Here is a 23,536-nt window from a genome sequence, read left to right on the forward strand (position 1 = left end):
CAGGTGGTGTTAAATTTAGTGAAGTATCTGGGTGTACAATGTTAGGCCTCAATTGGGATTTAGAGTTCCTAACGAGGAAGAGTAACAGGTTGTTAATGTCGACTCGAGATCGTGCTTTACAATTGTGTGTTACAATTCTAGAATGTTATGCGTGAAGATTGTGATGATGAGATCGAAGGGAGTGTAAGACTTCTTATGTAATGTGGTCGTGTAGTACCGATGTGCGGTATGAGACCAAATGTGAAGTTTGAGATCCCGAAGTAAGAGAATGAAGCTATCATTGCGGGTGCTCTCATAGTGAAAATCTGGGTTGTCGTGAAACTCATATAGTATTATTGAATGGGTACGAGTTCGATATCAAGAAGGATACTGTATTTTCCCTATCTAGAAACGTGTTTGTGGAAATTTTCAGTGGATTATTCCACTTTATGAATGATTGTGAAGCGGGGAGTGCCGGTTCCGATTGTCTCACATAGAGGCACACGGATGTTGTTTGTTTGTGATGAAACATGACTAGGAACTTCGAAATCAACAAGTTTAATTCACACAAAGGTGGAATTAGTGAATCAAACCAATCTAGTGAATATGTGAAGCTTTTTGGGATTAAATTAGTCAAACCACAACAAGGATTGTGTGATTAGATTAATGCCTAGAGCTATTATTCACTTCTGGAGTGATTTGGGTTGAGAGAGAATTGGATAAGGCTACCAGATCTGAGTGATGTGTGTGTAATGAGAGGCTTAACCTAAAATGAAAAACATAATACTTAAATACCCCTGCTGTTGAGTAAATCACGTGAGTCAGATGTCATTCGTACGAGTGATCTATCTCAGCCGTGCGGGTGATCACTCACTCGTGTATGTATATTCAGATTAGATTTGTGACTCAGCTCAGTTCAACCGTGCATATGAGCTTGTCAGCCGTATGATTGAGACTTCACTCGTACGTGTGACAGAGTCTAATATAGTCAATTATCCTTTTTGCATTCCTGCAATACCTGTAATCACATATAGACACATATAGGATAATAACGAGTGATCATGGTAGCCCATAAACTGAAGTACTAATCACAAACGTAAGCTACATGTCTAGGGACTTATCGAAAATGCATCAACAACTACCCCTAGGACCTAGAACATCGATTACAATAAAGTAAACGTTCATGAAATACAAATAAGTCCAACAGTAATATCAGTTTAACATCAAATACATACCCAGATTATCTCTCTCGCATAAATACATCATCAAAAACAAAAATATAAACTAGCAATACGGTATCTGACATAGATCAGCTGGCTTGAACTTGGTTTGAGCATTGAGCATCACTTTCTCTGTTGAGGAATGCATAGTAGACATCGATCACACATAGATATCTCATAGCTTCCTCCTTTCGATCATCTCTAAACGTAATGTGATGGCGTTGAAGGGTCTACACATCAAATCTCGATAAGTTCCTCATCCACATAGGATCTAAAATCCTCACATTATCGAACTGTATGCTTCCATCTTCGTTTTTAATTTCAGTCAAGATCACTGCTTCCTCCGACAAATCATCATAGAACCACCATCTGAAGTTTTTGCATATATCCTTGGGTAAGGGCATCAAGGGTGATTGCTTCATGTAGTTGGCTGGACGGAACTTAACAACGCGTACAGGTCCACCTTTAGAATTTCTCTTTGTCGGGTGCATGGAAAACCTGGCGGCTTTTGACTTAAAGATATCCCATTTCCCTGTCTTATACTCATATCTGAGTTTTCTTTGAAACTACATGGAATGGTCACTATCTTCAGCGTTCAACATCTTCAGCTTAGCAAGTTGCATGATCTCGAAGTAAGGTAGAGTTTTGAAGTGACTAGGACGTGCCATGTAATCAACTCCTCCTCCCCTCTTGATCGCAAAACAATTGATCTCCTTGAAGGAACCCCAACTCAAAATTTTACCCTTGGAATACTTCTTGGTTCTCTTTCCCCTTTCGTAGAAACTAACAAACTTCGGCTAGAGTTCTGGCTTATTCAACTGATCAGGGTTAATGACATTCTATTTCCACCAACTCTGACAGATCTCGTCTTCTTCAACGTTTCTGTTAACTTTAACCCTATCACGTTTGAACCATTCATTAATATCATTCCATGCCTCGGCTTTAGCTTGCTCGGCTCGGAGTTTCTTCTTCTTCAGCTCAGTCTCTTTTCTTTCTTTCTCAACGAGCAGTTTCTCATATCAGATTTTCTTATTCCTTTCCATTAACTCATCAACTTCCATGATTTGCTCCTTGTATACCTTCCTTGCTTCTTATAAATCATTCAATATCTTTGTTTTCACCTCACTACTCAAATTGAAAAAGTCACTTAAAGTGTTGAGTGATAGATTTGAGTATGGCTCAAACGAAGGCATAACAATCTCAACTTCTTCTTCTTCATCAGATTCTATTACCAAATCATCTTCAGATTCAACAATCACATCTTCTTTCACATTATCCTTACCAACAGAATCTTCACTCTTCTCATCCGCAAACAAATTATCGAAATCACTTAAGTTGATACTTTGGATTGATTCAGGAGGGAACTGGCAAATGCATCTTCTTGTGGAGCCTTGTTCTCAGCTTCAACTGTCTATGCATCCTCTGTATCATTTTCACTATCATATGCCAGAGCAGCAAGTTGTTCCATCGGAAAATCACTTGGTGGAACGTCCCCCTTTTGGAATCTCAAAAGAGAGTCCTCCAGTTCCAGAATCTTCTTCTTCGTCTTTCTCGTCATCACCACCTAAATCAGAGGAATATTCTTCTTTTCTTTCCTTAATCAACTTTGCTTTACCAGAGGTAAGCTGTTCGATCTTATTGTTCATCTCCTTCAATTTCTCCTTATTCTCACTCTTAATCGCCAACACCTTCTTCTTCAACTTCTCCGTTCTACCTTTCTGACGGTCCAATCTATTCGATAACCTCTTGTTTTCCTCTACCAATGACTCAATCTTAGCTTCATTAATCTTCTTCTACTCAATGTCTTGATTCTCTAGATTGGTTATTTTCGTGATCAAAGACAACAGTAGATTTTGCTGTGTCTTGAATTCAGATGATGTGACCTTAGGTGCTGTGGTGGCAGGTCTCGGTGAGGTAACAGCTGCTCTTGCATCCTTCATGAAACCGGATGGTTGTTTCTGAACTTGTTGTTTCGAACCTCCCTGAGATGACTTTTGAGATGAATCATAATTGTGTTTAGTTCTCTTCTGCTTCTTCTTGGGTTGTTTCGAAGTCATCGCTTCCTTCCCTTTCCTCTTCCTCTGAATCAAACTAACATCTTCCTCTGTCGCTTCATCATCACCTTCAATAACTTCATCATTAACATTACCTCCTCCTTGAGCTTCACCGGTAGCTCTCTGATTATCATCTCCACCTTCCTCATCTGTAACTTCGTAGTTAGAGTCTGAATCATCGTTTCTCCAAGCGTTACCAGCCGAACATCGATAATTCTCCTTAATCAGATGGCATACAAGATTTCTGTAAAAATCAGGTTTCAAACCCTCGTTTCTTATTTCCTCCATTCTTCGAAAAGTTATCAGATTCATTGGCTTAAGGTGAATAATATCCTCTTCAAGCTCCGGTAGATCAGGTGCAGCGTCATTAATAATCATTTGAAGAAAATGGGTGTAAATAAGATATCTCTGATTAGAACTTAAAAGATTCGCTTTGAAGTAATAGAAGACGAATCTCGAGAAATCATATGGAGCTTTTAGAACAAGTGCCAAAAATATACTTTGCATTTTCTCATTCAGCTTATCGAAACCAGCTTTACGTCCACTCAAACAATGCATGATCACATGAACAAGATATCGAAACTGTGGAGGCAGAAGCGTCTTCATCAGTTCAGATTTGCCAGCAATATAACCAGAATAAGCACATCTTTTAAAGTATCCATGAATTCTCTCACAATCAATTGTCATATGGGAGCAATTCTCGTCATTGAAGCCCAAAATCCTTCTGATCACAGTCTTAGAAACAATGATCTCATGCCCTTAAATAGTACTGACTATCTCAGTCTCATATTCCGATACATCAAGTATAGCATTTCTCTAGAATTCCTTCTGATGGCTGTAGTATGCCATGCATTGGGTAGAGATAGCAGTATGAATTCTTGATCTCTTAAGAAATTCCACAATCTCCATAAAATGATCACCTCTCTCGAGAGTAGTGTCACAGAGAACAACTTGATTGTTCAGATCACTCTTCTCTAGGATAATTTCTGGTTGAGCAGGTGGGTTAACGGGATTTACTTGAGGATTCACTTGCTCCCCCTGTCCTTCTTGATTCACAGCTGGAACATTGACTTTTTGTTCAGCCATTTGTGATATCTTAACAAACTAAAACATTAATAGAAATGTTAGAAATACAACCCACATATCATAAAACATCAAAGCATTCGCATCAAAGTGTCATAAATTTGTTAAACAGGATAAAACGTGCGAGTGATACTGTCACACGTGCGGCTGAGGGATCAACCGTGCGAGTGATATAGTCACTCGTGCCACTGTTGACACGTTTGAGCAGTAATATGATTTCAGACAAGGTACACGGTTAAGGCAACATTTATAAGCGAGTGAGTCAACTGTGTGGTGACTCGTGCGGTTAATCACACGTGTCAGCTCTGTCAAGCGAGTGAGTAACCAAATCAAATTGAACGAGTGAGCTCAAAGGTTTACACGATTGATCATCAACCGCGTACTGACTCATGCGAGTCATGTCTCACGTGTGCGAGTGATGTCACTCGTGCATGTCTGATGAAACCGATATTAAATGCATTTTTAAATCACTGAGATTACATGTTTGATCGTTTTAGGGGCCGATTTACATTACAAACGCAACATTAGGTTCCGATTAACACAAAACAATAACAGATACATATCAAAACAAGCTTCAATTGCTTAAAATTCGACTTTTGCACCCCTAGGGTTTCGATACACATAAACCCAAATTAAACACTCAAAAATTGATGAAATCATACCAGGTAAGTAGCGCTATGATTGGTCAATGTAGCTTAGCAAGTCCTACGGTGGAAATCGTGAATGGCAATGATCGAATTTTGAGAGCAAAAGTGAGTTTGAGTGTGAAAGTGAACACTGTGTTCGTCACCTCCCAATTTATACTCTCGTGATCAACCGTAGGGTTGATCACACGGTTCACCATTCAACCGCGCGTATCACAGTCACTCGTGCATGTGACCCATATGTCTTAGGACAATTCTAGAATAGGGTCATCCGTACAATTAACCTCACACGTATGGTTACTCGTACGGTTCACACATCAGTCGTGCGATTGAGCCACTTAGGCAATTTCAAAAATTCAAATTTTCACAAACTAAGGATTTTGACTCGTTTGGCAATCTTAGATCTAACTAGCACTTTCAATTTGAGTCATAAATCACAAATCCATCAAGAAATGATCATTAACACTTAGGTTGATCAAAAATCCTAACCATAACAAGGTTATTACTCTAAGCATTCTGTTTCTCATGAGTAAGTCCTACAGTGTAATGTCATCTTAAGTTCACTAATACCTTAAATCAATAAAATCCTTCAAATAATCACTAGCTCTACAAATTTCTATCTTGTGGATTTGGTGGCCAAAAATTATCTTGATCTTGACAAGGTTCTTTAAGATGTTATTGTGCATTCAAAGGATAACCAGAAAACAAAGGAAAGATAAAATCTTTATAAATTTTCTGAGATATAATGACATGCAACTAAAAATAGGCAAATGAAAGACATTCTACCATGAAATTCAATAACATGCAAAACCAAAATCTTTTTGTTGTTTTATAGTTTTCAATGCAAGCTATTTAATAAACAGATAAACAAACATACAAATCCACATTTTTTTTGTAAGCAAGATGATTAACAATTTAAAAATGGATCAGAACTGACATATTTAATCAACTTCTGTTGTTCATTCCTAATTATCCAGTCTATTATCACGCAATTACTGATATCAATCCTCATTAAACATGAACATATTCATTCTAGACACTTCGACAATCATGTTGACATTAATTACTTGAACACTATAAAGCAGTGATTTTTGAGATCACGCTAAGTTCATTGATCCTTGATTCTTTCATCACTTATGATTGTGCATTTTTATTATGTTGTCAATTCATTACGTGTAACTTTCCTTTATCTCTTTCCATGTACTTCATTCAAATTGAACAGGATGGTTCTCACGACATTTTGAATAACCCTGTCAGCCTTTGGCTTCTACCAATGTGTTGACAATCTTCAATCTAGTTGGTATGGCAGATCTTAGAGTATATTGGATTATCCGAATAGGCACATTATTTATCGCGGGGATTGGTCTACAGTTAAAGCAGACTTGCCTGATGACCAGTCGTCACACGAAATAAATCTCAAGGCCCTTAACATCTTTATGTTCAAGTTGACAATGAAAACGGAATCGAAAGTTAAACTTTCATATATATGTTATTTAGATTATATCTAGGTAAGTATCTTTCCAACTTACAGTCTTAATATGTATAACTCTAAATTGCAGACGACAAGAATCTTGATAGTTCAGTGTGAAAGTCGTGATTAAACAATTCAAGTTGCGCGGGGGCGTCACACTAAAAATGAACTGAGTTCTTTAGGAGCACATCATGAATCAGCATTCTTCATACTTTCAGGACTTTGCCATCTCGATACGCCAATTATTTTTGACTTTGATTTTCTTTTGATATTTCTTTTTCAGCATATCACTGTCTTTTGATATATTGATTTTGAACGACATCATGAATGGATTTTCCATTTTTATGCATGAACTCATGTTTCTTTGTTGTGTGCTCAGATCACTCAAAGGTGTTCTCCCTTAAATGCTTGAACGGTCCGCAATAAGGAATTATACTTTTCAACCTTAAGCGAGAAGGGACACTTACTTCGATATAAACTAATTTTCTCTGATATTTTCGGGGTTTAGTTTCGATTATAAAGTCTTAGGCCCAGGACAACGTGGTATGCACCAGCCAAACAGATAATCCTCAACCTAAAATCCACCCCCTACCTTTTCTATGATTATCAATTATGATAGGGGATACCCTCAACCGACTGTTGATGAAATGTCCCGTTCTTATTGATTAAAAACGTTCCATATTAATTGATTTCGTTGCGAGGTTTTGACCTCTATATGAGACGTTTTTCAAATACTGCATTCATTTTTAAAACAAACCATAACCTTTATTTTCATAAATAAAGGTTTAAAAAGATTTACGTAGATTATCAAATAATGATAATCTAAAATATCCTGTTTACACACGACCATTACATAATGGTTTACAATACAAATATGTTACATCGAAATCAGTTTCTTGAATGCAGTTTTTACACAATATCATACAAACATGGACTCCAAATCTTGTCCTTATTTTAGTATGCAACAGCGGAAGCTCTTAGTATTCACCTGAGAATAAACATGCTTTAAACGTCAACAAAAATGTTGGTGAGTTATAGGTTTAACCTATATATATCAAATCGTAACAATAGACCACAAGATTTCATATATCAATACACATCCCATACATAGAGATAAAAATCATTCATATGGTGAACACCTGGTAACCGACATTAACAAGATGCATATATAAGAATATCCCCATCATTCCGGGACACCCTTCGGATATGATATAAATTTCGAAGTACTAAAGCATCCGGTACTTTGGATGGGGTTTGTTAGGCCCAATAGATCTATCTTTAGGATTCGCGTCAATTAGAGTGTCTGTTCCCTAATTCTTAGATTACCAGACTTAATAAAAAGGGGCATATTCGATTTCGATAATTCAACCATAGAATGTAGTTTCACGTACTTGTGTCTATTTTGTAAATCATTTATAAAACCTGCATGTATTCTCATCCCAAAAATATTAGATTTTAAAAGTGGGACTATAACTCACTTTCACAGATTTTTACTTCGTCGGGAAGTAAGACTTGGCCACTGGTTGATTCACGAACCTATAACAATATATACATATATATCAAAGTATGTTCAAAATATATTTACAACACTTTTAATATATATTGATGTTTTAAGTTTATTAAGTCAGCTGTCCTCGTTAGTAACCTACAACTAGTTGTCCACAGTTAGATGTACAGAAATAAATCGATAAATATTATCTTGAATTAATCCACGACCCAGTGTATACGTATCTCAGTATTGATCACAACTCAAACTATATATATTTTGGAATCAACCTCAACCCTGTATAGCTAACTCCAACATTCACATATAGAGTGTCTATGGTTGTTCCAAAATATATATAGATGTGTCGACATGATAGGTCGAAACATTGTATACGTGTCTATGGTATCTCAAGATTACATAATATACAATACAAGTTGATTAAGTTATGGTTGGAATAGATTTGTTACCAATTTTTACGTAGCTAAAATGAGAAAAATTATCCAATCTTGTTTTACCCATAACTTCATCATTTTAAATCCGTTTTGAGTGAATCAAATTGCTATAGTTTAATATTGAACTCTATTTTATGAATCTAAATAGAAAAAGTATAGGTTTATAGTCAGAAAAATAAGTTACAAGTCATTTTTGTAAAGGTAGTCATTTCAGTCGAAAGAACGACGTCTAGATAACCATTTTAGAAAACATACTTCCACTTTGAGTTTAACCATAATTTTTGGATATAGTTTCATGTTCATAATAAAAATCATTTTCCCAGAATAACAACTTTTAAATCAAAGTTTATCATAGTTTTTAATTAACTAACCCAAAACAGCCCACGGTGTTACTACGACGGCGTAAATCCGGTTTTACGGTATTTTTCGTGTTTCCAGGTTTTAAATTATTAAGTTAGCATATCATATAGATATAGAACATGTGTTTAGTTGATTTTAAAAGTCAAGTTAGAAGGATTAACTTTTATTTGCGAACAAGTTTAGAATTAACTAAACTATGTTCTAGTGATTACAAGTTTAAACCTTCGAATAAGATAGCTTTATATGTATGAATCGAATGATGTTATGAACATCATTACTACCTTAAGTTACTTGGATAAACCTACTGGAAATGAGAAAAATAGATCTAGTTTCAAAGGATCCTTGGATGGCTTGAAAGTTCTTGAAGCAGAATCATGACACGAAAACAATTTCAAGTAAGATTTCCACTCGAAATAAGATTGTTATAGTTATAAAAATTGAATTAAAGTTTAAATATAATTATTACCTTGTATTAGAAAGATAACCTACTTTAAGTAACAAAGGTTTCTTGATCTTGGATGATTACTTGGAATGGATTTAGAAAACTTGGAAGTAAACTTGCAATCTTGGAAGTATTCTTGATTTTATGAAACTAGAACTTTTGGAATTTATGAAGAACACTTAGAACTTGAAGATAGAACTTGAGAGAGATCAATTACATGAAGAAAATTGAAGAATGAAAGTGTTTGTAGGTATTTTTGGTCGTTGGTGTATGGATTAGATATAAAGGATATGTAATTTTGTTTTCATGTAAATAAGTCTTGAATGATTACTCATATTTTTGTAATTTTATGAGATATTTCATGCTAGCTGCCAAATGATGATTCCTACATGTGTTAGGTCACTCACATGGGCTGCTAAGAGCTGATCATTGGAGTGTATATACCAATAGTACATACATCTAAAAGCTGTGTATTGTACGAGTACGAATAAGGGTGCATACGAGTAGAATTGTTGATGAAACTGAACGAGGATGTAATTGTAAGCATTTTTGTTAAGTAGAAGTATTTTGATAAGTGTCTTGAAGTCTTTCAAAAGTTTATGAATACATATTAAAACACTACATGTATATACATTTTAACTGAGTCGTTAAGTCATCGTTAGACGTTACATGTAAATGTTGTTTTGAAACCTTTAGGTTAACGATCTTGTTGAATGTTGTTAACCCATTGTTTATTATAACAAATGAGATGTTAAATTGTTATATTATCATGATATTATGATATATAATATATCTTAGTATGATATATATACATTTAAATGTCGTTACAACGATAATCGTTACATATATGTCTCGTTTCGAAATCATTAAGTTAGTAGTCTTATTTTTACATATGTATTTCATTGTTAATACACTTAATAATATATTTACTTATCATTTAACATAATTAACCAAGTGTATCAATATCTTAATATGATTCATATGTACCTAGTAAGATGTTGTTATAACGATAATCGTTATATATATCGTTTTCGAGTTTCTTAAATTAATAGTCTCATTTTTATGTATATAACTCATTGTTAAAATACCTAATGAGATACATACTTATAATAAAATCATGTTAACTATATATATAGCCATATATATGTCATCGTATAGTTTTTACATGTTTTAACGTTCGTGAATCACCGGTCAACTTGGGTGGTCAATTGTCTATATGAAACCTATTTCAATTAATCAAGTCTTAACAAGTTTGATTGCTTAACAAGTTGGAAACACTTAATCATGTAAATAACAATTTCATTTAATATATATATAAACATGGAAAAGTTCGGGTCACTACAGTACCTACCCGTTAAATAAATTTCGTCCCGAAATTTTAAGCAGTTGGAGGTGTTGACGTATCTTCTGGAAATAAATGCGGGTATTTCTTCTTCATCTGATCTTCACGCTCCCAGGTGAACTCGGGTCCTCTACGAGCATTCCATCGAACCTTAACAATCGGTATCTTGTTTTGTTGAAGTCTCTTAACCTCACGATCCATTATTTCGACGGGTTCTTCAATGAATTGAAGTTTTTCATTGATTTGGATTTCGTCCAACGGAATAGTGAGATCTTCTTTAGCAAAACATTTCTTCAAATTTGAGACGTGGAAAGTGTTATGTACAGCCACGAGTTGTTGAGGTAGCTCCAGTTGGTAAGCTACTGGTCCGACACGATCTATAATCTTGAATGGTCCAATGTACCTTGGATTTAGTTTCCCCTGTTTACCAAATTGAACAACGCCTTTCCAAGGTGAAACCTTAAGCATGACCATTTCTCCAATTTCAAACTCTATATCTTTTCTTTTACTGTCCGCGTAGCTCTTTTGTCGACTCTGGGCGGTTTTCAATCTTTGTTGAATTTGGATGATTTTCTCGGTAGTTTCTTGTATTATCTCCGGACCCGTAATCTGTCTATCCCCCACTTCACTCCAACAAATCGGAGACCTGCACTTTCTACCATAAAGTGCTTCAAACGGCGCCATCTCAATGCTTGAATGGTAGCTGTTGTTGTAGGAACATTCTTCTAACGGTAGATGTCGATCCCAACTGTTTCTGAAATCAATAACACAAGCTCGTAGCATGTCTTCAAGCGTTTGTATCGTCCTTTCGCTCTGCCCATCAGTTTGTGGATGATAGGCAGTACTCATGTCTAGACGAGTTCCCAATGCTTGCTGTAATGTCTGCCAGAATCTTGAAATAAATCTGCCATCCCTATCAGAGATAATAGAGATTGGTATTCCATGTATGGAGACGACTTCCTTCAAATACAATCGTGCTAACTTCTCCATCTTGGAATCTTCTCTTATTGGCAGGAAGTGTGCTGACTTGGTGAGACGATCAACTATTACCCAAATAGTATCATAACCACTTGCAGTCCTTGGCAATTTAGTAATGAAATCCATGGTAATGTTTTCCCATTTCCATTCCGGTATTTCAGGTTGTTGTAGTAGACCTGATGGTTTCTGATGTTCAGCTTTGACCTTAGAACACGTCAAACATTCTCCTACATATTTAGCAATATCGGCTTTCATACCTGGCCACCAAAAATGTTTCTTAAGATCCTTGTACATCTTCCCCGTTCCAGGATGTATTGAGTATCTGGTTTTATGAGCTTCTCTAAGTACCATTTCTCTCATATCTCCAAATTTTGGTACCCAAATTCTTTCAGCCCTATACCGGGTTCCGTCTTCCCGAATATTAAGATGTTTCTCCGATCCTTTAGTTATTTCATCCTTTAAGTTTCCCTCTTTTAAAAATCCTTGTTGCGCCTCTTTTATTTGAGTAGTAAGGTTAGTGTGAATCATTATATTCATAGATTTTACTCGAATGGGTTCTCTGTCCTTTCTGCTCAAGGCGTCGCCTACCACATTTGCCTTCCCCGGGTGGTAACGAATCTCAAAGTGGTAATCATTCAATAATTCAATCCACCTACGCTGCCTCATATTCAGTTGTTTCTGATTAAATATGTATTGAAGACTTTTGTGGTCGGTATATATAATACTTTTGACCCCACATAAGTAGTGCCTCCAAGTCTTTAATGCAAAAACAACCGCACCTAATTCCAAATCATGCGTCGTATAATTTTGCTCATGAATCATCAATTGTCTAGACGCATAAGCAATCACCTTCGTCCGTTGCATTAATACACAACTGAGACCTTGCTTTGATGCGTCACAATAAATCACAAAATCATCATTCCCTTCAAGCAATGACAATATAGGTGCCGTAGTTAGCTTTTTCTTCAATAATTGAAACGCCTTCTCTTGTTCATCCTTCCATTCAAATTTCTTCCCTTTATGCATTAATGCAGTCAAGGGTTTTGCTATTTTGGAGAAATCTTGGATGAATCTTCTGTAGTAACCAGCCAATCCTAAAAATTGACGTATATGCTTCGGAGTTTTTGGGGTTTCCCACTTTTCAACGGTTTCGATCTTTGCCGGGTCCACCTGGATACCTTCTTTGTTCACTATGTGACCGAGGAATTGAACTTCTTCCAACCAAAATGCACACTTTGAAAACATAGCGTACAGTTTTTCTTTCCTCAATACTTCTAGCACTTTTCTCAAATGCTCTTCGTGTTCTTGGTCATTCTTTAAGTAAATAAGTATGTCATCAATGAAAACAATGACAAACTTGTCAAGGTATGGTCCACACACTCGGTTCATAAGGTCCATGAACACAGCTGGTGCGTTAGTCAATCCAAACGGCATAACTATAAACTCGTAATGACCATAACGCGTCCTAAAAGCAGTCTTTGGAATATCATCTTCTTTCACCCGCATTTGATGATACCCGGAACGTAAGTCAATCTTTGAATAAACAGACGAGCCTTGTAGTTGATCAAATAAGTCATCGATTCTCGGTAGTGGGTAGCGGTTCTTGATGGTAAGTTTGTTCAACTCTCAGTAGTCGATACACAACCTGAATGTACCATCTTTCTTCTTGACAAACAAAACAGGAGCTCCCCACGGTGATGTGTTTGGTCGAATGAAACTACGTTCTAAAAGTTCTTGTAATTGACTTTGTAGTTCTTTCATCTCACTGGGTGAGAGTCTGTAAGGAGCACGAGCTATTGGTGCAGCTCCTGGTACAAGATCTATTTGAAATTCAACGGGTCGATGTGGGGGTAATCCCGGTAATTCTTTCAGAAATACATCGGGAAATTCTTTTGCGACGGGAACATCATTGATGCTCTTTTCTTCAGTTTGTACTTTATCGACGTGTGCTAGAACAGCATAGCAACCTTTCCTTATTAGTTTTTGTGCCTTCAAATTCCTAATAAGATGTAGCTTCGTGTTGCCCTTTTCTCCGTACACCATTAAGGGTTTTCCTCTTTCTCGTATAATGCAAATTGCATTTTTGTAACAAACGATCTCTGCTTTCACTTCTTTCAACCAGTCCATCCGATTATCACATCAAAACTACCTAACTCTACTGGTATCAAGTCAATCTTAAATATTTCGCTACCCAGTTTAATTTCTAGATTCCGGCATATATAATCTGCTGAAATAAATTTACCGTTTGCTAATTCGAGTAAAAATTTACTATCCAACGGCGTCAATGGACAACTTAATTTAGCACAAAAATCTTTACTCATATAGCTTCTATCCGTACCCGAATCAAATAAAACGTAAGCAGATTTATTGTCAATAAGAAACGTACCCGTAACAAGCTCCGGGTCTTCCTGTGCCTCTGCCACATTAATATTGAAAACTCTTCCGCGGCCTTGTCCATTCGTGTTCTCCTGGTTCGGGAAATTTCTAATAATGTGGCCCGGTTTTCCACATTTATAACAAACTACATTGGCATAACTTGCTCCGACACTACTTGCTCCGCCATTACTCGTTCCGACACCATTTGTTCCTTTCGTTCTGTTAACCCCTGGTCCGTAGACCTCACACTTCACCACGCTATGACCATTTCTTTTACACTTGTTGCAAAATTTGGTGCAGAACCCCGAGTGATACTTTTCACACCTTTGACATAGCTGCTTCTGATTGTTGCTGTTGTTGCGGTTGTTATTGTTGTTGGGATGATTGTTGTAGTTGCTGTTGTTGTTGTTGTTGTTGTTGTTGTTGTTGGGCCGTTTGTTGTAGTTGCGATTGATGTTGCGATTGTTGGGATAGTTGTTGCGATTATTGTTGTAATTGCTGTTGTTGTTGTATTGGTGATTCTTATCACCATTTTCCTCCCACTTTCTTTTGACTTGCTTCACATTGGCCTCTTCAGCAGTCTGTTCTTTAATTCTTTCTTCAATCTGGTTCACTAGTTTGTGAGCCATTCTACATGCCTGTTGTATGGAGGCGGGCTCGTGTGAACTTATATCTTCTTGGATTCTTTCCGGTAATCCTTTCACAAACGCGTCGATCTTCTCTTCCTCATCTTCAAACGCTCCCGGACACAATAGGCATAATTCTGTGAATTGTTTTTCATACGTGGTAATATCAAATCCTTGGGTTCGTAACCCTCTAAGTTCTGTCTTGAGCTTATTGACCTCGGTTCTGGGACGGTACTTCTCGTTCATCAAGTGCTTGAATGCTGACCACGGTAGTGCGTAAGCATCATCTTGTCCCACTTGCTCTAGATAGGTATTCCACCATGTTAACGCAGAACCTGTGAAGGTATGCGTAGCGTACTTCACTTTGTCCTCTTCAGTACACTTACTTATGACAAACACCGATTCGACCTTCTCGATCCATCGTTTCAATCCGATCGGTCCTTCGGTTCCATCAAATTTCAAAGGTTTGCAGGCAGTGGATTCTTTGTAGGTGCATCCTACATGATTTCCTGTACTGCTAGATCCAAGGTTATTGTTGGTCTGTAGCGCAGCCTGTACTGCGGCTATGTTTGAAGCAAGAAAGGCACGAAATTCCTCTTCGCTCATATTCAAGGTTTGTCGAGTAGTCGGTGCCATTTCCTTCAAATAGTCAAATGAAACAAGTTAATCTTATAGAATATTAAGAGTAGTCAATAGTATCTCGTAGCATAATATGAACTCATTTAGAAAAGCTTTTTCTTCATATTAGCGTTTTATAAGTTTAAATTCGGGTAGTACCTACCCGTTAAGTTCATACTTAGTAGCTAATATACAATTCAACTACTACAATTCTATATGAAAAACTGATTATAATAATATTTCGCGTTCAAACTTTTACACAATATTTTACAAACTTACAATACCGCTTATTTTACATATAACATGAAATATAGAACACAATAACTTTGATACAAGATAGTTGTGAAGATAATTCTAGCTAGTACACAAGTCCTTCAGTAAAGGCAATAAAGACACGTAATTCATACGTCCAGAAACAAGTCATGCATTCTGGTTTTACTAGGACTACTTCCCATCCTTGGTCTAGTGGAACATAACCATTATGGCCGTTGATAAGATAGTGTGTTGTAACGTCGTCAAAAGGGCGAAGGTTACGTAATGACCAACAGTCTCGTAATAACCTAAAAACCTCATTTCTTACCCCAATTACCGACTCCGTCACTTGTGGGAACGTTTTGTTTAATAGTTGTAGCCCGATGTTCTTTTTCTCACTTTGGTGAGAAGCGAACATTACTAACCCATAAGCATAGCATGCTTCTTTATGTTGCATGTTAGCCGCTTTTTCTAAATCATGAAGTCCTATATTCGGATACATTGAGTCAAAATAATTTCTTAACCCGTTGCATAAAATAGCATTTGGGTTCCCCGCAATATATGCGTCAAAGTAAACACATCATAACTTATGGGTTTCCCAATGTGATATCCCCCATCTTTCAAACAAAAGTCTCTTATAAACCAAGACATTCTTGGAACGTTCTTCGAATGTCTTACAAACTGATTTTGCCGTAAATAGTTGTGCCGAAGAATTCTGACCGACTCTAGACAAGATTTCATCAATCATGTCTCCCGGTAGGTCTCTTAAAATATTGGGTTGTCTATCCATTTTGTGTTTTTATACTGTAAAATAGACAAGAGTTAGATTCATAAAAAAAAATTACTTATTAATACAAGCAATTTTTACATATATCATAAAGCATAAGCACACTATATTACATATATTACACCATATGAATACAACTATCTTATTCCGACTCGCTCGTTTCTTCTTCTTCGGTTTTGGTTCGTTTTGCCAAGTTTCTAGGGATATATGATATTCCCCTAATACGAGCTGTCGTTTTCCACAACGGTTTAGAAAAACCTGGTGGTTTAGAGGTTCCCGGGTCATTGTTACAACTTAAGGGCTTCGGGGGTTGACGATACATATAAAGTTCATCGGGGTTGGAATTAGATTTCTCTATTTTTATGCCCTTTCCCTTATTATTTTCTTTTGCCTTTTTAAATTCAGCTGGGGTAATTTCTATAACATCATCGGAATTCTCGTCGGAATCCGATTCATCGGAGAATTGATAATCCTCCCAATATTTTGCTTCCTTGGCGGAAACACGATTGACCATAATTAACCTTGGTCGGTTGGTTGAGGATTTTCTTTTACTTAACTGTTTTATTATTTCCCCCACCGGTTCTATTTCATGCTCCGGTTCCTCCTCTTCCGGTTCTGATTCTTCTTCCGATTCTGATTCTTCTTCCGGTTCTTCTTCGGGAACTTGTGAATCAGTCCAATATATATTCGACTCTTCGTTATTATTAGGTGAGTCAATGGGATTTGTGCTAGAGGTAGACATCTATCACACAATATCAAACATGTTAAGAGATTAATATATCACATAATATATACATGTTAATAATATATAGTTTCCAACAAAAATGTTAAGCAATCATTTTTAAAGAAAACACGGTCGATGTCCAGACTCAATAATGCATCCTAACAAACTCGATAAGACACACTAATGCAAATTTTATGGTTCTCTAAGACCAACGCTCGGATACCAACTGAAATGTCCCGTTCTTATTGATTAAAAACGTTCCATATTAATTGATTTTGTTGCGAGGTTTTGACCTCTATATGAGACATTTTTCAAATACTGCATTCATTTTTAAAACAAACCATAACCTTTATTTCATAAATAAAGGTTTAAAAAGCTTTACGTAGATTATCAAATAATGATAATCTAAAATATCCTGTTTACACACGACCATTACATAATGGTTTACAATACAAATATGTTACATCGAAATCAGTTTCTTGAATGTAGTTTTTACACAATATCATAGAAACATGGACTCCAAATCTTGTCCTTATTTTAGTATGCAACTGCGGAAGCTCTTAGTATTCACCTGAGAATAAACATGCTTTAAACGTCAACAAAAATGTTGGTGAGTTATAGGTTTAACCTATATATATCAAATCGTAACAATAGACCACAAGATTTCATATTTCAATACACATCCCATACATAGAGATAAAAATCATTCATATGGTGAACACCTGGTAACTGACATTAACAAGATGCATATATAAGAATATCCCCATCATTCAGGGACACCCTTCGGATATGATATAAATTTCGAAGTACTAAAGCATCCGGTACTTTGGATGGGGTTTGTTAGGCCCAATAGATCTATCTTTAGGAATCGCGTCAATTAGGGTGTCTATTCCCTAATTCTTAGATTACCAGACTTAATAAAAAGGGGCATATTCAATTTCGATAATTCAACCATAGAATGTAGTTTCACGTACTTGTGTCTATTTTGTAAATCATTTATAAAACCTGCATGTATTATTATCCTAAAAATATTAGATTTTAAAAGTGGAACTATAACTCACTTTCACAGATTTTTACTTCGTCGGGAAGTAAGACTTGGCCACTGGTTGATTCATGAACCTATAACAATATATACATATATATCAAAGTATGTTCAAAATATATTTACAACACTTTTAATATATTTTGATGTTTTAAGTTTATTAAGTCATCTGTCCTCGTTAGTAACCTACAACTAGTTGTCCACAGTTAGATGTACAGAAATAAATCGATAAATATTATCTTGAATCAATCCACGACCCAGTGTATACATATCTCAGTATTGATCACAACTCATACTATATATATTTTGGAATCAACCTCAACCCTGTATAGCTAACTCCAACATTCACATATAGAGTGTCTATGGTTGTTCCGAAATATATATAGATGTGTCGACATGATAGGTCGAAACATTGTATACGTATCTATGGTATCTCAATATTACATAATATATAATACAAGTTGATTAAGTTATGGTTGGAATAGATTTGTTACCAATTTTCACGTAGCTAAAATGAGAAAAATTATCCAATCTTGTTTTACCCATAACTTCTTCATTTTAAATCCGTTTTGAGTGAATCAAATTGCTATAGTTTCATATTGAACTCTATTTTATGAATCTAAACATAAAAAGTATAGGTTTATAGTCGTAAAAATAAGTTACAAGTCATTTTTGTAAAGGTAGTCATTTCAGTCGAAAGAACGACGTCTAGATGACCATTTTAGAAAACATATTTCCACTTTGAGTTTAACCATAATTTTTGGATATAGTTTCATGTTCATAATAAAAATCATTTTCCCAGAATAACAACTTTTAAATCAAAGTTTATCATAGTTTTTAATTAACTAACCCAAAACAGCCCGCGGTGTTACTACGACGGCGTAAATCCGGTTTTACGGTGTTTTTCGTGTTTCCAGGTTTTAAATCATTAAGTTAGCATATCATATAGATATAGAACATGTGTTTAGTTGATTTTAAAAGTAAAGTTAGAAGGATTAACTTTTATTTGCTAACAAGTTTAGAATTAACTAAACTATGTTCTAGTGATTACAAGTTTAAACCTTCGAATAAGATAGCTTTATATGTATGAATCGAATGATGTTATGAACATCATTACTACCTTATGTTCCTTGGATAAACCTACTGGAAATGAGAAAAATAGATCTAGCTTCAAAGGGTCCTTGGATGGCTTGAAAGTTCTTGAAGCAGAATCATGACACGAAAACAATTTCAAGTAAGATTTCCACTCGAAATAAGATTGTTATAGTTATAGAAATTGAATTAAAGTTTGAATATGATTATTACCTTGTATTAGAAAGATAACCTACTGTAAGTGACAAAGGTTTCTTGATCTTGGATGATTACTTGGAATGGATTTAGAAAACTTAGAAGTAAACTTGCAATCTTGGAAGTATTCTTGATTTTATGAAACTAGAACTTTTTGAATTTATGAAGAACACTTAGAACATGAAGATAAAACTTTAGAGAGATCAATTAGATGAAGAAAATTGAAGAATGAAAGTGTTTGTAGGTGTTTTTGGTCGTTGGTGTATGGATTAGATATAAAGGATATGTAATTTTGTTTTCATGTAAATAAGTCATGAATGATTACTCATATTTTTATAATTTTATGAGATATTTCATGCTAGTTGCCAAATGATGGTTTGCACATGTGTTAGGTGACTCACATGGGCTGCTAAGAGCTGGTAATTGGAGTGTATATACCAATAGTACATACATCTAAAAGCTGTGTATTGTACGAGTACGAATACGGGTGCATACGAGTAGAATTGTTGATGAAACTGAACGAGGATGTAATTGTAAGCATTTTTGTTAAGTAGAAGTATTTTGATAAGTGTCTTGAAGTCTTTCAAAAGTGTATGAATACATATTAAAACACTACATGTATATACATTTTAACTGAGTCGTTAAGTCATCGTTAGTCGTAACATGTAAATGTTGTTTTGAAACCTTTAGTTTAACGATCTTGTTGAATGTTGTTAACACATTGTTTATTATAACAAATGAGAAGTTAAATTGTTATATTATCATGATATTATGATATATAATATATCTTAGTATGATATATATACAGTTAAATTTCGTTACAACGATAATCGTTACATATATGTCTCGTTTCGAAATCATTAAGTTAGTAGTCTTATTTTTACATATGTATTTCATTGTTAATACACTTAATAATATATTTACTTATCATTTAACATAATTAACCAAGTGTATCAATATCTTAATATGATTCATATGTACCTAGTAAGACGTTGTTATAACGATAATCGTTATATATATCGTTTTCGAGTTTCTTAAATTAATAGTCTCATTTTTGTGTATATAACTCATTATTAAAATACCTAATGAGATACATAATTATAATAAAATCATGTTAACTATATATATAACCATATATATGTCATCGTATAGTTTTTACAAGTTTTAACGTTCGTGAATCACCGGTCAACTTGGGTGGTCAATTGTTTATATGAAACCTATTTCAATTAATCAAGTGTTAACAAGTTTGATTGCTTAACATGTTGGAAACACTTAATCGTGTAAATAACAATTTCATTTAATATATATATAAACATGGAAAAGTTCGGGTCACTACAGTTGAGTTCCTCAACAATAATCATTAGATACAGTTTCGGAGTTAATTAGGTGACTACCTTCAAACGCTACAGATTGTTCATGACTTCTCAATCTTTGATAATCGTTATTCTTATTATGATTGTCTAATGCCAAGAATTCATAAGTCACATCTATCAGTGCATCACACAACAGATAAACATAAACGTTCAAATCAGTCCTTACTAATCAAATATATCAATTCTCAGTACAGTAATTTCTTCATCTCCCACATATTAATTAAAACAAGATCCTTTTTGGATTTTTCAACTTTTTAGGGTTTTCTGGTGAGGCATTTTACACTTTTTAGGTACATTCTATTGAAACTTATACTCCCCCTAAAATACTAAAACATAAAATCTTTTTGTCTTTTAGCATTTTAACAAAAGAAACAGAAAATTACTACAGACTAGCATGCAAACATGAAAGAAATCATGCAGAGAAATGCAGACAGGAAGCAAAAATATGCAATACAGATAATAAGAAACTAAAATCTATATGTCATGCATCCTACATGCAAAGTCTAAAAGTTTGATTAACCCTCACACACAACATCCGAAATTACTTTGTCTCGATCAACAATGCCATTCATCTCTAAAAGTAGCAAGAACCTAGGTTTATCAAAAGCCTTAGTGAAAAGGTCAGCCCTCTGTTCCTTGGTACCTATTCTCTTAACCTCAATTATCTTTTTCTCATGGCAATCCCTAAGAAAATGATATTTAACAGCTATGTGTTTAGTCTTAGAGTGTTGCACAGGATTCTTAGTAATTGCAATAGCAGCAGTATTATCAATATAAAGAGGAGAGAAAGAGATTCTTAGTTCATAATCGCGAAGTTGTTGTTGAATCCTAACAACTTGCGAACAACAACTAGCAGCAGTGATATATTCAGCTTCACACGTTGAAAGCACAACTGCAGTTTGTTTCTTGCATTGCCAGGTCACCAGCCTTTCACCTAAATATTGACATTCTCCTGATGTAGATTTGTTGTTGATTTTGAAACCTGCATAGTCTGAATCACTATATGCTACAAGATCAAACTTGTCTTCATTCGAATACCAGATGCTGAGATTTGGAGAATGTAATAGATAACGAAGAATTCTTTTGGCAGCTGTAAGATGAACTGTATTCGGATTAACTTGATAACGAGCACACAGATGATCAAGCATATTTTCACGGGGTCAAGGTGAACCTACGCTTGAGTGCATAAAGAGGTTTAAGGACTAACAATATTCGAACCTCCGACACTTAGTCGTGGATAACCTATATCGGTATCGTTTCAATTCCGACAGGGTGGCCGATTTGAGAGTCCACCAAAAACCTAGCATACGAGGTTGAGTGTGTAGTGACCCGAACTTTTCCATGTTTATATATATATTAAATGAAATTGTTATTTACATGATTAAGTGTTTCCAACATGTTAAGCAATCAAACTTGTTAAGACTTGATTAATTGAAATAGGTTTCATATAGACAATTGACCACCCAAGTTGACCGGTGATTCACGAACGTTAAAACTTGTAAAAACTATATGATGACAAATATATGGATATATATATAGTTAACATGATATTATGATAAGTAAACATATCATTAAGTATATTAACAATGAACTACATATGTAAAAACAAGACTACTAACTTAATGATTTTGAAACGAGACATATATGTAACGATTATCGTTGTAACGACATTTAATGTATATATATCATATTAAGAGATATTTATACATCATAATATCATGATAAAATAATAATTTAAAATATCATTTGATATTATAAACATTGGGTTAACAACACTTAACAAGATCGTTAACCTAAAGGTTTCAAAACAACACTTACATGTAACGACTAACGATGACTTAACGACTCAGTTAAAATGTATATACATGTAGTATTTTAATATGTATTCATACACTTTTGAAAGACTTCAAGACACTTATCAAAATACTTCTACTTAACAAAAATGCTTACAATTACATCCTCATTCAGTTTCATCAACAATTCTACTCGTATGCACCCGTATTCGTACTCGTACAATACACAGCTTTTAGATGTATGTGCTATTGGTATATACACTCCAATGATCAGCTCTTAGAAGCCCATGTGAGTCACCTAAAACATGTGGGAACCATCATTTGGCAACTAGCATGAAATATCTCATAAAATTACAAAAATATGAGTAATCATTCATGACTTATTTACATGAAAACAAAATTACATATCCTTTATATCTAATCCATACACCAACGACCAAAAACACCTATAAACACTTTCATTCTTCAATTTTCTTCATCTAATTGATCTCTCTCAAGTTCTATCTTCAAGTTCTAAGTGTTCTTCATAAATTCCAAAAGTTCTAGTTTCATAAAATCAAGAATACTTCCAAGATTGCAAGTTTACTTCCAAGTTTTCTAAATCCATTCCAAGTAATCATTCAAGATCAAGAAACCTTTGTTACTTACAGTAGGTTATCTTTATAATACAAGGTAATAATCATATTCAAACTTTAATTCAATTTCTATAACTATAACAATCTTATTTCGAGTGGAAATCTTACTTGAAATTGTTTTCGTGTCATGATTCTGCTTCAAGAACTTTCAAGCCATCCAAGGATTCTTTGAAGCTAGATCCATTTTTCTCATTTCCAGTAGGTTTATCCAAGGAACTTGAGGTAGTAATGATGTTCATAACATCATTCGATTCATACATAAAAAGCTGTCTTATTCAACGTTATAAACTTGTAATCACTAGAACATAGTTTAGTTAATTCTAAACTTGTTCGCAAATAAAGTTAATCCTTCTAACTAGACTTCTAAAATCAACTAAACACATGTTATATATCTATATGATATGCTAACTTAATGATTTAAAACCCAGAAACACGATAAACACCATAAAACTGGATATACGCCGTCGTAGTGAAACCGGGGGGCTGTTTTGGTTGGGATAATTAAAAGCTAA

This window comes from Rutidosis leptorrhynchoides, chromosome 3 (genome assembly GCF_046630445.1).
Source record: "Rutidosis leptorrhynchoides isolate AG116_Rl617_1_P2 chromosome 3, CSIRO_AGI_Rlap_v1, whole genome shotgun sequence".
In the NCBI taxonomy this organism is placed as follows: Eukaryota; Viridiplantae; Streptophyta; class Magnoliopsida; order Asterales; family Asteraceae; genus Rutidosis; species Rutidosis leptorrhynchoides.